Raw genomic sequence first — 16,668 nt, 5'->3', positions numbered from 1 at the left:
AAAGTACGTTTCCTGTATAACCTGTGTGAAATTAATTTGTTGCCACACACACGCATGCATAAAACATTTATTATATTGATTTGAATATACCATCGTAGGAAGCTATTAGAATTGTTTATAGGCTTTCCACATCAGGTGCACATTAAGTCACACCAATTCAAATATCATATGTTTTTTTTAACCAGGCAAGTCAGTTAAGAACAAAATGATTGGTTACAATGGCGGTCTACCCCTGTCAAACCCTAACCTGGGTGTGCCACCCTATGGGACTCCCAATCACAGCCGGTTGTGATACAGCCTGGAATCAAACCAGGGTCTGTAGTGACGCCTCTAGCACTGAGATGTAGTGTCTTAGATTGCTGCGCCACTCGGAAACCCACATTTCAACCTACGTGTAGGGACACATCTGACCAATGAGTTGCATGTTACCATGTCAGAAGTAGCAAGGATATGAGCATAGAGATAATTGTTTACAATGGCAAGAAGGGATTGATTAACATTCTAATTTGAAACCATTTGCGAATGTATTGAGAAAGCGAGAGAGCGTGAGCGCGACACCGGTGTGGGGACTAGAATAGACATATGCATGCGCAATATGCTGGTTTGACAGAGCAGAGGCTGGCATATGCGCGCTGGACTGCGCACCACTCCAACACCACGCGGGGACTCACAAATAATTATTCTATAGAAGAGTATTCTCTAGTTTCGTAGAACATTTGCAAGGTAAGGTTTACAACATTGTAACTACAGTAGACTAACTGTACTGTACTGTAGCCTACTGTACAGTGCTCTGTATTCTATTTCGTTCAGTTTACCTATTCAGTCTTGAATGGGGTGTGAGTTATATGACAAATCGCAGGCAGGTGAAGGTGTGTGAGAAAGCGCTTTAAGTATTTTTAAAATGCTGCAGTGTTCGTCAGACACGTAACATTGTGGAAATGTGTATTGCGTCGCGGTGGTGTATTAGGCTAAATAGGATCATTTATTTCAGACAGAGCACATTGCATGGTTATTATCGGTAGGCTACTCTGAAAATGGGTAATAATAACATAAGACAACGCTTGCGCGCGTGGCAGAATGATCCGAAGTTATGTTGCGATGTGTACAATTAGGTGCTGGGATGCAAATGAAGCCCATGACGGTTTTGTCTGATCTCGGTCATAATGTAAAATATTTATCCTACAAACTTGCTATGATATTGAGAGCATATATTGCACTCGAGGTTACTTATCTATAAGCAACATTTTCCTGGCCATATACAGTGCATTGCTGTTGAAGTTTTCTAATAGGCAAAGACATATAGGTCAGTTTATGTTCACTAGAACAAGCAATGGTGAGGCAAAATATTTCAACTTGGTTTCAGAGCATGTCCTATTATTCTAGTCTAATCCAAGACACTCCATTTAGTATGATATGTTACGTTTCTATGATATCTGACACTTCATATGGTATGTAATAATGCATTTGTGGATCCATCATCTATTTTGTATGATAAGTTACGAATTACAATTTGTATATCTTACAAATTGCAATTCGTACAATATGTTATGAATTGCAATTCGTCCATATGTTCACAAATTTGCTAAACGTACAATATGTTATGAATTTGCGAAATGTAAATGTACTCCCTGTTCATCAACAACAGTGTGAAAAAGCATGACTCCAACACCATCATTAAGTTTGCTGACGACAAAACAGTGGTAGCCCTGATCACCGACAACAATGCGACAGCCTATAGGGAGGAGGTCAGAGACCTGGCAGTGTGGTGCCTGGACAACAACCTCTGCCTCAATGTGAGCAAGACAAAGGAGATGATCGTGGACTACAGGAATAGGAGGACTGAACAGGCCCCATTAACATGAAGTGGAGCGGGTCGAGAGTTTCAAGTTCCTTGGTGTCCACATCACCAACGATCTATCATGGTCCAAACACATCAAGAGAGTTGTGAAAATGGCATGACAAAACTTCCCCTCAGGAGACTGAAAATATTTGGCATGGGTCCCCAGATCCTCAAGAAGTTCTACAGCTGCACCATCGAGAGCATCCTGACCAGTTACATCACCGTCTGGTATGGCAACTGCTCGGCATCCGACCGTAGGGCGCTACAGAGTGTGATGCGTACGGCCCAGTACATCACTGGGACCAAGCTTCCTGCCATCCAGGACCTATATACTTGGCTGTGTCAGAGGAAGGTACGGAAAATTGTCAAAGACTCTAGTCACCCAAGTCCTAGACCGTTCTCTCTGCTACCGCACGGCAAGCAGTACCGGAGCACCAAGTCTAGGTCCAAAAGGCTCCTTAACAGCTTCTGACCCCAATCTATAAGACTGATGAACAATTAATCAAATGGCCACCCGACTATTTACATTTACATTTACTCGCTGTTTATTATCTATGCATAGTCACTTTACCCCAACCTACATGTACAAACTACCTCGACTAGCCTGTACCCCCGCACATTGTACTGGTACCCCCTAGTATATAGCCTCGTTATTTTTATGTAATTTTACTGTGTTACTTTTCATTTTTTACTTTAGTTTATTTAGTAAATATTTTTTTAACTATTTATTGAACTGCATTGTTGGTTAAGGGCCTGTAGGTAAGCATTGTTTTGTATTTGGCACATGTGACAAATAAAATTGGGTTTGATGTTACTAATTCCAGTTTGTTGTGACTAACGTTAGCTAGCTCTAGGGGTTAGGGGTAAAGGTTAGGGTTAAGGTTAGAGTTAGGTGAATTATTAGCTAAAATTGTTCAGGTTAGGGGAAGGTTAGCTAACATACTAGGTAATTGCAAAGTAGCTAAAAAGTAGGGAAAAGTATCAAAGTTGCTAATTATCTAAAATGCTAAAGTTGTCCATAAATGAGATTCGAACACACAACCTTTGGTTTGCTAGATGTTCCCATCAACTGCACCCTTGCTGTGTGTTTGTGTGTGTGTTTAGGACTGGTAACAAATTGATTTCACACTGGAAACTGCCTTTGGTGCTCTCTTCAAGTATTAGTGGACTGAGCAAGGCCTTTATATTAGATTACTTTATTAGTCATTATTCATGACATGAGCCTTTGGAATACAGGTACATTCCGAAGAGGACAACTCACCAGTCCAGCCAGGGGCGAGACTTTGCTTTTAGAAGTGGAGGGGACATAACCTCGCAGGGGGGTCTGGGGGGTCCTGCCTCAGATTTGTTTTGGGTCATCGAAAGCTAATTTCCTGGTTTCTACACAATCTACAGTACCAGTCAAAAGTTTGAACACACCAACTCATTCAACAGTTTCTTTATTTGTACTATTTTCTACATTGTAGAATAATAGTGAACACATCAAACTATGAAATAACACATATGGAATCATGTAGTAACCAAAAAAGTGTTTGAGATTCTTCAAAGTAGCCACCCTTTGCCTTGATGACAGCTTTGCACACTCTTGGCATTCTCTCAACCAGCTTCATGGGGTAGTCACCTGGAATGCATTTCAATTAAAAGGTGTGCCTTGTTAAAAGTTAATTTGTGGAATTTCTTTCCTTAATGCGTTTGAGCGAATGAGTTGTGTTGTGACAAAGCAGGGATGGTATACAGAAGATTGGCAAAAGACCAAGTCCATATTATGGCAAGAACTGGTCAAATAAGCAAATAGAAATTACAGTCCATCATTGCTTTAGACATAAAGGTCAGTCAATCCGGAAAATTGTAACAGACACACCTCAACATCAACTCTTCAGAGGAGACTGCGTAAATCAGGCCTTCATGGTCGATTTTCTGCAAATAAACCGCTACTAAAGGACAGCAGTAAGAAGAAGAGACTTGCTTGGACCAAGAAACACCAATGGACATTAGAATGGTGGAAATCTGTCCTTTGGTCTGATGAGTCCAAATTTGAGATTTTTGGTACCAACCACCTTGACTTTGTGAGAGTCGGTGAATGGATGATCTCCGCATGTGTGGTTCCCACCGAGAAGCATGGAGGAGGAGGTGTGATGCTGTGGGGGTGCTTTGCTGGTGACACTGTCAGTGATTTATTTAGAATTCAAGGCACACTTAACCAGCATGGCTACCACAGCATTCTGCAGCAATACGCCATCCCATCTGTTTTGTGCTTAGTGGAACTATAATTTGTTTTTCAACAGGAAAATGACCCAACACACCCCCAGGCTGTGTATGGGCTATTTGACCAATAAGGAGATTGATGGAGTGCTGCATCAGATGACCTGGCCTGCACAATCACCCGACCTCAACTGAATTCAAATGGTTTGGGATGAGTTGGACCGCAGAGTGAAGGAAAAGCAGCCAACATGTGCTCAGCATATGTGTGAAATCCTTCAAGACTGTTGGAAAAGCATTCCAGGTGAAGCAGGTTGAGAGACTGCCAAGAGTGTGCAAAGCTGTCATCAAGGCAAAGGGTGTCTTCTTTGAAGAATCTAAAATATGTTTTGATTTGTTTAACACTATTTTGGTTACGACATGATTTCATGTGTTATTTCATCGTTTTGATGTCTTCACTATTATCCTACAACGTAGAAAACAGTAAAAATAAAGAAAAACCCATGAATGTGTCCAAATGTTTGGCTGGTACTGTAATATCACCCTTTTGGGGTCATTTTGGGTTAAATTTTATTGTAAAAAGAACATAATGTTTCTAAATACTTCTACATGAATGTGGATGCTACCATAATTATGGATAATCATCTATGAATCATGAATAATGATGAGTGAGAAAGTTATAGATGCACAAATATCATATCCCCCCCAAAATGCTAACCTCCCGTGTTATTGTAGTGGTAAGAAGTTAGTTTTAGGGGTATGAAATTTGTGCATCTAACTTTCTCTCTTATCATTAGTCATGATTCATTCAGGATGATCCGTAATCATGGTATCATCCATATTAATATAAAAAATGTTTAACACTTCTACTCAGATTTACAATAAAAGTGACTCCAAAATGACATAATCCATTATTTACCATTGATTTCTATTGGGCACAAAGTAATCTGAAACGCGTCCAAAACACATCCAAAACAAATAGATTCAACCAATTTGTAGTCACAAGCTTGATGTAGTCAATGCCTGCTATGAACGGAGGACTTAATACTTAACTTAACTACTTTAATACACATACAAGTTAATTTATCCCAATACTTTTGCTCTCCTAAAATGGGGGGAATATGTACAAAAAGGGATATCATTTTTAAACGGTTCCCTCGATATCGATTAAAATACCCTCAAATTAATGCTCAGGGTCTGCACTTTAATTTCACAATCATTGTTTGATTTCAAATCCTCACTTTTGGACTATAGAAAAAAATGCTTAATTGACCCAATAATTACAGAGGGCGATGTAATTCATATCATCGGCCTAATAGTACTGTAGAGCTCTTTTTAATTGCACACAACATTGCTGGATTGCCACTTCCTTCCCCTAGAGATCCACCACCCTGCAGAGCCCCAACCCAACACATCTCACTCAGCTTTAAGATCTTCGTGCAACATTCATTATTGGTTTCAGGTGTGTTAGGCCAAGGCCAGAGTGATAACCAAGAGTATGGCAGACCCCCAGTGCCAGGACTTAGCAGCCCAGCAGCTAGGGATTGTAAGCTTGCTAGCTGGCTAGCTAACGTTAGCCAACTTTTGGCTAGCTCTAATGGTTCATCAACTGCCGAAAACTAGCCAAGTTACTTTACTTCTGTTGAAACAGGACAAAACAAAGGCTACAAAACATGTCCATACACACAACAGCTGTTAGATACTGTTACCTTACAGAAAACTAGAGGCTATAGCTAAACTGGCTGTGGTAGCTAATTGCTAGGTAGTTAATTCACTTCAGACAGAACTTCAGTCGAGAGGGGATGAAACATGTGTAACTGACACGTTTCATGTCAGTTATACTACTAACTCAGCACTGGGAATAAATACATTTTTCTGTTAAGTCAAACAGCAGTTACCTTGCCAGCTACGTCAGTCAAATGAAGAGTAGTCAGTTTCTGGTCTGCATGCTTTTACAACGCTGAGAAAAAGCACCACACACACAGACCACAGCTGTCTCTGTTGGCACGCTCTGTGGTGTCCGCGTGGTTTGAAATCCAGCCTGTTGATTCGCCAAACAGCCTACCCAATAGCTCAGAGGCATCCGCATGGTCCTAAAGCACACCGATGCCGCTTTTTGTATCACAGTGCAGTGAAACTGTGGGGGACCAAAATGCATGTTCAGAATGTGGGGGGGATCATGTCCCCCCGTCCCCAGTGAAAGTTGCGGCCGAGTCCAGCAAATATGCATGGTGACAACTTAGAGCTGGGACAAACTGATGCTGCAGTATATGGAAGCTTTCCTTTGTTACAATATAAGGCACATAATCCCCACGCAATTTATAGGTCAAGTTAAAATGTACAGTGAATGTCTTCCCGAAGGTCTTGCTAATTTCTACCTGTCCTGATGGAGTGAAGCAATAAGGCCAGAGGAGGTGTGGTATATGGCCAATATACCACTGTTAAGGGCTGTTCTTATGCACGACGCATTGCGGAGTGCCTGGATACAGCCCTTCGCCGTAATTAATTATATGAAGCACTCCATCAGGACAGGTAGAAATTAGTAAGACCTTCGGGAAGCCATGCACTGTACATTTTAACTTGACCTATATTGGCCATATACAGTGGGGCAAAAAAGTATTTAGTCAGCCACCAATTGTGCAAGTTCTCCCACTTAAAAAGATGAGGCCTGTAATTTTCATCATAGGTACACTTCAACTATGACAGACAAAATGAGGGGAAAGAATTCCAGAAAATCACATTGTAGGATTTTTAATGAATTTATTTGCAAATTATGGTGGAAAATAAGTATTCGGTCAATAACAAAAGTTTATATACCCTTTTTTGGCAACGACAGATGTCAAACGTTTTCTGTAAGTCTTCACAAGGTTTTCACACACTGTTGCTGGTATTTTGGCCCGTTCCTCCATGCAGATCTCCTCTAGAGCAGTGATGTTTTGGGGCTGTTGCTGGGCAACACGGACTTTCAACTCCCTCCAAAGATTTTCTATGGGGTTGAGATCTGGAGACTGGCTACTGCTTCACAGTAGGTATGGTGTTCTTTGGATGCAACTCAGCATTCTTTGTCCTCCAAACACGACGAGTTTAGTTTTTACCAAGAAGTTCTATTTTGGTTTCATCTGACCATATGACATTCTCCCAATCTTCTTCTGGATCATCCAAAAGCTCTCTAGCAAACTTCAGACGGGCCTGGACATGTACTGGCTTAAGCAGGGGGACACGTCTGGCACTGCAGGATTTGAGTCCCTGGCGGCATAGTGTGTTACTGATGGTAGGATTTGTTACTTTGGTCCCAGCTCTCTGCAGGTCATTCACTAGGTCCCCCCGCGTGGTTCTGTGATTTTTGCTCACCGTTCTTGTGATCATTTTGACCCCATGGGGTGAGATCTTGCGTGGAGCCCCAGATCGAGGGAGATTATCAGTGGTCTTGTTTGTCTTCCATTTCCTAATAATTGCTCCCACAGTTGATTTCTTCAAACCAAGCTGCTTACCTATTGCAGATTCAGTCTTCCCAGCCTGGTGCAGGTCTACAATTTTGTTTCTGGTGTCCTTTGACAGCTCTTTGGTCTTGGCCATAGTGGAGTTTGGAGTGTGACTGTTTGAGGTTGTGAACAGGTGTCTTTTATACTGATAACAAGTTCAAACAGGTGCCATTAATACAGGTAAGGAGTGGAGGACAGAGGAGCCTCTTAAAGAAGAAGTTACAGGTCTGTGAGAGCCAGAAATCTTGCTTGTTTGTAGGTGACCAAATACTTATTTTCCACCATAATTTGAAAGTCATTTTCTGGATTTTTTTCCCTCATTTTGTCTGTCATAGTTGAAGTGTACCTATGATGAAAATTACAGGCCTCTCATATTTTTAAGTGGGAGAACTTGCACAATTGGTGGCTGACTAAATAATCCCCCCCCCCCACTGTATCACAAACCCGTGAGGTTCCTTATTACTATTATAAACTGGTTACCAATGTAATTAGTGCAGTAAAAATAAATGTTTAGTCATACCCATGGTATACGGTCTGATATACCATGGCTGTCAGCTAATCAGCATTCAGGGCTCAAACCACCCAGTTTATAATAGGTAATATAGTATGGAGCACCAGAAGTTATGATGATAGGCAACCTGAACTCTGTGACCCTGTAACTCATGGACACTGATTCAAGGTGACACCGGAGATGGAGGGTTGTTGTGAGTTAGGGTGGAAATCGCATCAAAATGGGGATCCAGTGTCATCCTCTTCATGTTTGTGGATCACCAATAGTTTATTCAGTTCTGTACCCTCAGGGTTCAAATGACAGAGAGTAGCTGCTTTTCCAACACTGAGAAGGAAATTACCTTGTGTCATGACTATTCATGAGTATAGCCTTTTACTGCCCTTATCTGGATTGGCTTTGGTTTTAAAAATAAACCTTTTATTCAGTTGGATGTTTTACTGAAAAAATTTGAAACCCCTCTCTGTCAATGTGACATAATTGTTAATGTGCCTCTATTACTGTGTTGTGGTAATGTTGTGACAGTGAGTATGTTTACATGCACAGTAATAATTAGATATTAAACTGATTATGGTAGTAGGCTGATTATGCAATAGTAATGTAAACACCTTACTGCTTATCTTATTCAGTGTAACGTCAAAATTAAAGTAAGCATACGGCGATTAAAACTGAGCAATCTTTCGAATTCTTAGGACATGTAAACACTTTAATCGGCATTTCAGCTGTGTATTTGATCTGCGCATGTGTTAACACCCGCCGAACGAGCCTCCCTCTTTAGCGCAAGTAAAGTCATTTCGGAACAACTGAAAGTATGCGTCTTAGAAGTAGTTTTCACATGCAAACTTTGTATGTCCGAACTCAGAATCAAGTACGCTTCCCGAAAATAACATGGTCGCTGTGTTAAAATGTTTATATTGATTGGTGATTTTCTGCATTTATCAGAGTGCCATCGGGTAGCCTGATTTCAGATGTCTCCATGTAAACAGGATTATTAGGGAAATCATTCTTCTTGCAAAGCATGTAAAGGTTTTAATTATATTCATCAATTATATTAATCAGACAATCCACAATAATTGCGTGCATGTAACCATACTCAATGTAGTTTGTTGTTGGGTGCAATGTGTCAGATAGGGCTATTGGTGAATATGCTAAATGTTCATTGTGTTCAAAGGATATGCTTTACCCCAGGGTTTGTTTCGAACCACTATTTTTTTTTGTTTAGTTCCTATGTTCCAACAAGCAAAATAAAGTTCTGAACTGGTTCGAACCCCGAAAAAAGTACCAGTTTATATCGCTCTTTTTGTTGTTGTAATTTTTACACCCTTTTTCTCCCCAATTTCATGATTACGATCTTGTCTCATCTCTGCAATTCACCAACGGGCTCGGGAGAGGCAGAGGTTGAGTCATGCATCCCCCAAACATGACCCGCCAAACCGCGCTTCTTAACACCCGCTCACTTAACCCGGAAGCCAGTTGCACCAATGTATCGGAGGAAACAACATTCTGCGACTTCTTCACCACGCTGTCTGTGTGGGTGGACCATTTCAGTTTGTCCGTGGTGTGTATGCCGAGGAACTTTAAAAAACTCTCCACCCTCTCCACTACTGTCCCGTCAATGTAGCTAGGAGGCTGCTCCCTCTGCTGTTTCCTGAAGTCCACGATCATCTCCTTTGTTTTGCTGACATTGCGTGTGAGGTTATTTTCCTGACACCACACTCCGAGGGCCCTCACCTCCTTCCTGTAGGCCGTCTCGTCGTTGTTGGTAATCAAGCCTACCACTGTAGTGTCGTCAGCAAACTTGATGATTGAGTTGGAGGCGTGTATGGTCACGCAGTCGTGGAGAGGGCTGAGAACGCACCCTTGTGGGGACCCAGTGTTGAGGATCAGCGGGGTGGAGATGTTGTTACCTACCCTCACCACCTGGGGGCGGCCCATCAGGAAGTCCAGGACCCAGTTGCACAGGGCGGGGTCGAGACCCAGGGTCTCGAGCCTAATGACGAGTTTGGATGGTACTATGGTGTTAAATGCTGAGCTGTAATCGATTAACAGCATTCTCACAGTTACCTGGTGACCAGTGAGCTGAGAAGGTGGGGCTTAATACAAAGACTTATAGATGACCTGGAGCCAGTGGGTTTGGCAACGAATATGAAGCGAGGGCCAGCCAACGAGAGCATACATTCCTGACATTGGTCAAGGATCGGTAGGATAGTCAGTTTCACAAGGGTATGTTTTTGAAGGATGCTTGTCCAGATGGGTTAGGGCAGTGTGCAGTGTTATGGCGATTGCGTCGTCTGTGGACCTATTGGGGCGGTAAGCAAATTGGACTGGATCTAGGGTGTCAGGTAGGTTGGAGGTGATTCGAAATGGCCGGGGATCTGTTTGTTAACTTGGCGTTTGAAGACCTTGGAAAGGCCGTGTGGGATAGATATAAATCTGTAACAGTTTGGGTCTAGAGTGTGTCCCCCTTTGAAGTGGGGGATAACCGCGGCAGCTTTCCAATCTTTGGTTATCTCAGATGATACAAAAGAGGTTGACAGGCTAGTAATTGGGTTTGCAACAATTGATGATTTTAGAAAGAGAGGGTCCAGATTGTCTAGCCCAGCTGATTTGTAGGGGTCCAGATTTTGCAGCTCTTTCAGAACATCAGCTATCTGGATTTGGGTGAAGGAGAAATGGGGGAGGCTTGGGCAAGTTTCTGTGGGGGGTGCAGAGCTGTTGACTGGGGTAGGGGTAGCCAGGTGGAAAGCATGGCCAGCCTTAGAAAAATGCTTATTGAAATTCTCGATTATCGTAGATTTATCAGTGGTGACAGTGTTTCCTAGCTTCCTAGCAGTGGGCAGCTGGGAGGAGGTGCTCTTATTCTCCATTGACCTTACAGTGTCCCAGAACTTTTTGGAGTTTGTGCTACAGGATGCAAATTTCGGTTTGAAAAAGCTAGCCTTTGCTTTCCTAACTGACTGTGTATGTTGGTTTCTAACTTCCCTCAAAAGTTGCATATCGTGGGGGCTATTCAATGCTAATGCAGTACGCCACAGGATGTTTTTGTGCTGGTCAAGGGCAGTCAGGTCTGGAGTGAACCAAGGGCCTATATCTTTTCTTACGTCTACATTTTTTGAATGGGGCATGCTTATTTCAGATGGTGAGGAAAGCACTTTTAAAGAATAACCAGGCATCCTCTACTGACAGAATGAGGTCAATATCCTTCCAGGATACCCGGGCCGGGTCGATTAGAAAGGCCTGCTCGCTGAAGTGTTTTAGGGAGCGTTTGACAGTGATGAGGGGTGGTCTTTTGTCCGCAGACCCATTACAGATGCAGGCAATGAGGCAGTGATCACTGAGATCCTGGTTGAAGACAGCAGAGGTGTATTTAGAGGGCAGGTTGATCACAATGATATCTATGAGGGTGCCCTTGTTTAGGATTGTACCTGGTAGGTTCCATGATGATTTATGTGAGATTGAGGGCATCTAGTTTGTAGGACGGCCGGGGTGTTAAGCATATCCCAGTTTAGGTCACAATAACAGTACAAATTCTGAAGATAAATAGGGGGGCGATTAATTCAAATGTAATGTCCAGGGCAGAGTTATGGCCTGAAGGGGGTCTATAACAAGTGGCAACAGTGACAGACCTATTTCTGAAAAGGTGGATTTTTAAAAGTAGAAGCTCGAACTGCTTGGGCACAGACCTGGATAGCATGACAGAACTCTGCAGGCTGTCTCTGCAGTAGATTGCAACTCAACCCCTTTTGGCAGTTCTATCTTTTGGCAGTTCGACCCGTGGAAAATGTTGTAGTTGGTGATGGAAATTTCCACATTTTTGGTGGCCTTCCTAAGCCAGGATTCAGACACGGCTAGGACATCAGGGTTTTGGCGGAGTGTGCTAAAGCAGTGAAAAAAACAAACGTAGGGAGGAGGCTTCTGATGTTAACATGCATGAAACCAAGGCTTTTACAGTTACAGAAGTCAACAAGCGCTTGGGGAATAGGAGTGGAACTGGGGGCTACAGGGCCTGGGTTAAGCTTTACATCACCAGAGGAACAGAGGAAGAGTAGGATAAGGGTACGGCTAAAGGCTATAAGAACTGGGCATCTGGTGTGTTGGGGACAAAGAATAAAAGAAGCAGATTTCTGGGCGTGGTGGAATAGATTCAAGGCATAATGTACAGACAAGGGTATGGTAGGATGTGAGTACAGTGGAGTTAAACCTATACATTGGGTGACGATGAGAGATGTTTCGTCTCTGGAGGCATCAGTTAACCTAGGTGAGGTCTCCGCATGTGTGTGGGGTGGGACGAAAGAGCTATTTAAGGGTTGTTTAGCGGGACTGAGGGCTCTACAGTGAAATAAAACAACAAAAACTAGCTAAGACAGCAGTAGACAAGGCATATTGACATTAGAGAGAGGCATAAAGCAATCACCGGTGTTGAACAGGAGAGCTAAGACAACAACGGGTAAATGGCGATGAATGGGCAGAGTGGGTCAGTTAGGAACATACAGGACCTGAGTTCGAGGCTGGGGCCGACAGGTAAACAAAATGAGGTACCGTGTTATTGAAACAGTCCAGGGGGCATCAGCTGTGTAGCCGAGTGATCATAGAGTCAAAAGAGCAGCAAAAGGTGAGTCAGGTTGCTGTTCAGTAGTCACTACTACGCTAGGCGAGCAGGGGACACAGCGTTCAGAAAAGCTAGCTGGCCGGGGCTAGTAGATGGTTCTTCAGCGATATCGTAACAGAATAGCCTGTGATCGGGTGATCACGTCGGCAGTCCAGTCGTGATGGATCGGCTGGGCTCCATGTAGACAATAAAGGGTCCAGGCCAATTGGCAAAGGAGGTATTGTAGCCCTAGAATTAGCTGGTATGTGGGCCTAGCTTGAGGCTAGCTCAAGGCTAGCTGGTGCTTGCTTCGGAACAGAGGCATTAGCTAACAGTAGCCACTCGGTTACAGCTAGCTAGCTGCGATGATCCAGAGTAATGATCCGGTGTAATGATCCAGAGCGGCAGGAATCTGGTGATATGGTAGAGAGAAGCAGTTCGATATGCTCTGATATCGCGCTATGCAGACTGGACTGTTGTCCGAGCTAAGGCTGGCTGATGCCGGGGGGGAAAAGGCGAGGACCGCTAGCTGTGGCTAACAAAGACTAGTAGCTAGTTAGCTGGCTAGCTTCTGATGGAAGTTCCAGTTATAAGGAATAAAAATAGCAGATCCATACCACATTGGGTGAGGCGGGTTGCAGGAAAGTATATTAAGTTCGTAGATAGAAAGCGAGATTAAGATATATATGAAAAAGACTGGCTATTTACATGGGATAAGACATGGGATAAGACAAAGACAGATATTACATGTCCTACTACGCTGACAGCGTGGAACAAGATCTGTAATCATGAAGTGCTTTGCAAGGCTGGTTATGGCTCACATCAACTCCATCATCCCAGATACCCTAGACCCACTCCAATTTGCATACTGCTGCAATGGATCCATAGACGACATAATCTCAATTGCACTTCATAAGGCCCTCACCCATCTAGATTAGAGGAATACCTACGTGAGAATGCAGTTCAGTGACTACATCTCAGCGTTCAACACCATTGTCCCCTCCAAGCTTGTCACCAAGCTTAGGACCCAGGGATGGAACACCTCCCTCTGCAACTGGATCCTGGACTTCCTGACAGGCCGATCCCAGGTGGTGAGAGTAGGCAACATCACCTCAGCCACACTGACCCTCAACACTGGGGGCCCCACAGGGATTTGTGCATAATCCCCTTGCTGTACTCCCCGTTTACTCATGACTGTGTGGCCACGCCCCACTCCAACGCCATCATCAAGTCTGCTGATGACACAACAGTGGTAGACCTGGTCACCGCCGACAATGAGAAAGCCTACAGGAAGGAGGTCAGTGACCTGGCAGTCTGGTGCCAGGACAATAACTTCTCCCTCAACGTCACCAAGGAGCTGATCGTGGACTACAGGCGAACGCGCTCCTATTCACATCAGCGGGGTTGCAGCGGAGTGGGCTTGAAAGCTTCAAGTTCCTCGGTTACAAATCACTAAGGTCTTAAAATTTAACACACGCGCACAGTTGTCAAAAAGGCGCGACAGCGTCTCTTCCCCCTTGGGGAGTTGAAAAGGTATGGCATGGGCCCTCAGATCCTCAAAAAGTTCTATAGCTGTCCCATTGAGAGCCTTTTGACTGGCCGTATCACTGCTTGGTATGGCAACAGCACTGCCCCCAATCGCATGGCGCTACAGAGGGTGTTGCGGACATCCCAGTGCATCACTGGGGCTGAGCTCCCCGCCATCCAAGATCTTCACATCAGGTAGTGTGAAAGGAAGGCCCAGAAACTTGTTAGACTCCAGCCACCCAAGCCATAGACTGTTCTCTCTGCTTCCGCACGGCAAACGGTACCGGTGCATCAAGTCTGACACGAACAGGCTCCTGAACAACTTCTATCTCCAAGCCATAAGACTGCTAAATAGCTAACAAAATAACTAGACAGAATATTTGAGTTGACCCTTATAATTATTTGTATTTTTTTCTCTATGCATACACACAGCTGTTTATTCAAATGACTGGCACACAGCTCAGACACCCATGCATACCCCACAAGACATGCAACAAGTTCAGAACAGACTGGAAACCGGACAGTACTACACAGAGCCATGACAACATGGAACTCTATTCCACATCATGTGACTCATGCAAGCAATAAAATCAGATACAAAACAGATACAACTACACCTTATGGAACAACGTAGACTGTAAAGAGACACAAACACTCTCCCCATCTTAGCTACCATTGCATCAATATGTTTTGACCATGACAGTCGCCAATCCAGGGTTATACCAAGCAGCTTAGTCTCCTCAACCTGCTCAATTTCCACATTATTCAGTGAAATATTTAGTTGCAGTTTAGGGTTTAGTGAATGATTTATCCCAAATACAATGCTTTTAGTTTGAAAAATATTTAGTACTATCTTATTTCTAGCCACCAATTCTAAAACGGACTGCAGTTCTTTGTTAACTGTTGCAGTGATTTCACTTGATGTGGTAGCTGATGTGAATAATGTTGAGTCATCGGCATACTGTACATAGATACATAAGCTGTACTCAGTGCCAGTGGCAGGTCATTAGGAAAGATTGAAAAAATTAAGGGGCCTAGACAACTGCCCTGGCGAATGCCTGACTCTACCTGGATTATGTTGGAGAGGCTAACGTCCCACCAGGCAAACATCCAGTGAAACTAACATTCTAAATACACCATTTGTTATAGTAAACATTCTTGTAAATACATGTATCTTACATCATTTAAAAGATGAACGTCTTATTAATCCAACCGCTGAGTCAGATTTCAAAAAGCCGAAAACATGCTATTTTCTGAGGACGGCGCCACGTACACACAAGTATTACTAGCATTTTCCAACCAAGCATTAGCGTCATGAAAGTCAGAAATAACAATAGAATAAATTGCTTACCATTGAAGATCTTCCTCTGGTGGCAATGCCACGTGTCCTAACTACACAGTGAATGTTCGTTTTGTTTGATAAAATCCATTTTTATAGCCTAACACGAAACATTTGTAAACTGCTTGCGTCATAATTTCCGTCTCATTCAACTTTGGACGATGCTTCGTGGTAATTACACACACTAAACAAACGTTTATCCAGTCATGGTTGGTTTCATTGCAATCCTCTGGTTGTTACTAACACAACCATACTTGATGGTTCTTTTCCCGGGACGTATTGACCGAAACAAACCGATTTGAAGACACCAATCAATGACATCATTGCGCACCAATGGTAGGACCGGTGTTAGAATAGCATTTATGTATTTTGTATATAGATCTTTCCTTCAAAATGTATCACTGTACCAATTCGGCCACTTGGGTACATTTGGTTACATTTGTATGGGACAGCTGGGTGAGTTCATGCTCAATGTCATTTAGCTCGCTCATTTTTTAAGTTATCTGTCCAGAACTTTGCTCAGCGATTGTAGCCATCTTATGTTCTTCATTCAAATCAACCCCAGCATCCTATCTGTATGTTTGGCTGTTCGCGGTCATTTGAAAGATGATGCAGCAAAAATAAAAAAATAAAATGTATGTTTATTTCCTTGTATTTTCTTCTACCAGATCTATTGTGTTATAGTCTCCTACATTCAATTCACATTTCCACAATATTCAGGGTTTTCCCTTTCAAATGATACCAAGATTATGCATATCCTTGCCTCTGGGCCTGAGCTACAGGTAGTTAGATTAGGGTATGTCTTTAGGCGGAAATTGAGAAGAAGGGGCAAAGGGTGGCTAGTTTGAAGAATCTCAAATCTAAAATATATTTTGATTTGTTTAACATTTTTTTTGTAAAAATAAAGAAAAACGCTTCTGATGCTGCAAACAGAAGTTGGCACATCGACAGTACCGATTTCACCATAGTCCTTTGGAGCTTGTGGGGGTCGTAGAGCAAAACACTGATCACCATTGTGTTCGTGGGAGTCTCATCGTTTCATAGAGTGGGCAAACCGTTTGGATGCTTCAGACGTTTTGGTGAGAATACCTATTTGTTTCGGGATGTCTCATGGTCTGATAAATGTGGTGGTTTGAGATGCAGCCCATGCAAATGAATTGACAGATTTTGCTTTGTTATGTTACT

The 16,668-nt window shown here is 43.0% G+C and overlaps 1 protein-coding gene across 1 annotated transcript in view; it reads left to right on the top strand.

Moving 5' to 3' along the window:
• Positions 1–500: 500 nt before the first annotated feature.
• Positions 501–16,668, top strand: part of LOC118357604 (semaphorin-4G-like) — a 63,266-nt gene continuing 47,098 nt past the window's right edge. Inside the window, exon 1 of the mRNA XM_035734888.2 lies at positions 501–723. The gene's annotated coding sequence lies outside the window, so the exon portion shown is untranslated. The remainder of the gene's footprint in view (positions 724–16,668) is intronic.

The sequence above is a fragment of the Oncorhynchus keta genome, chromosome 24, assembly GCF_023373465.1.
Source record: "Oncorhynchus keta strain PuntledgeMale-10-30-2019 chromosome 24, Oket_V2, whole genome shotgun sequence".
In the NCBI taxonomy this organism is placed as follows: domain Eukaryota; kingdom Metazoa; phylum Chordata; class Actinopteri; order Salmoniformes; family Salmonidae; genus Oncorhynchus; species Oncorhynchus keta.
Note: the sequence above shows the minus strand (reverse complement) of the source record. Positions and strands in the feature narration are given on the sequence as shown.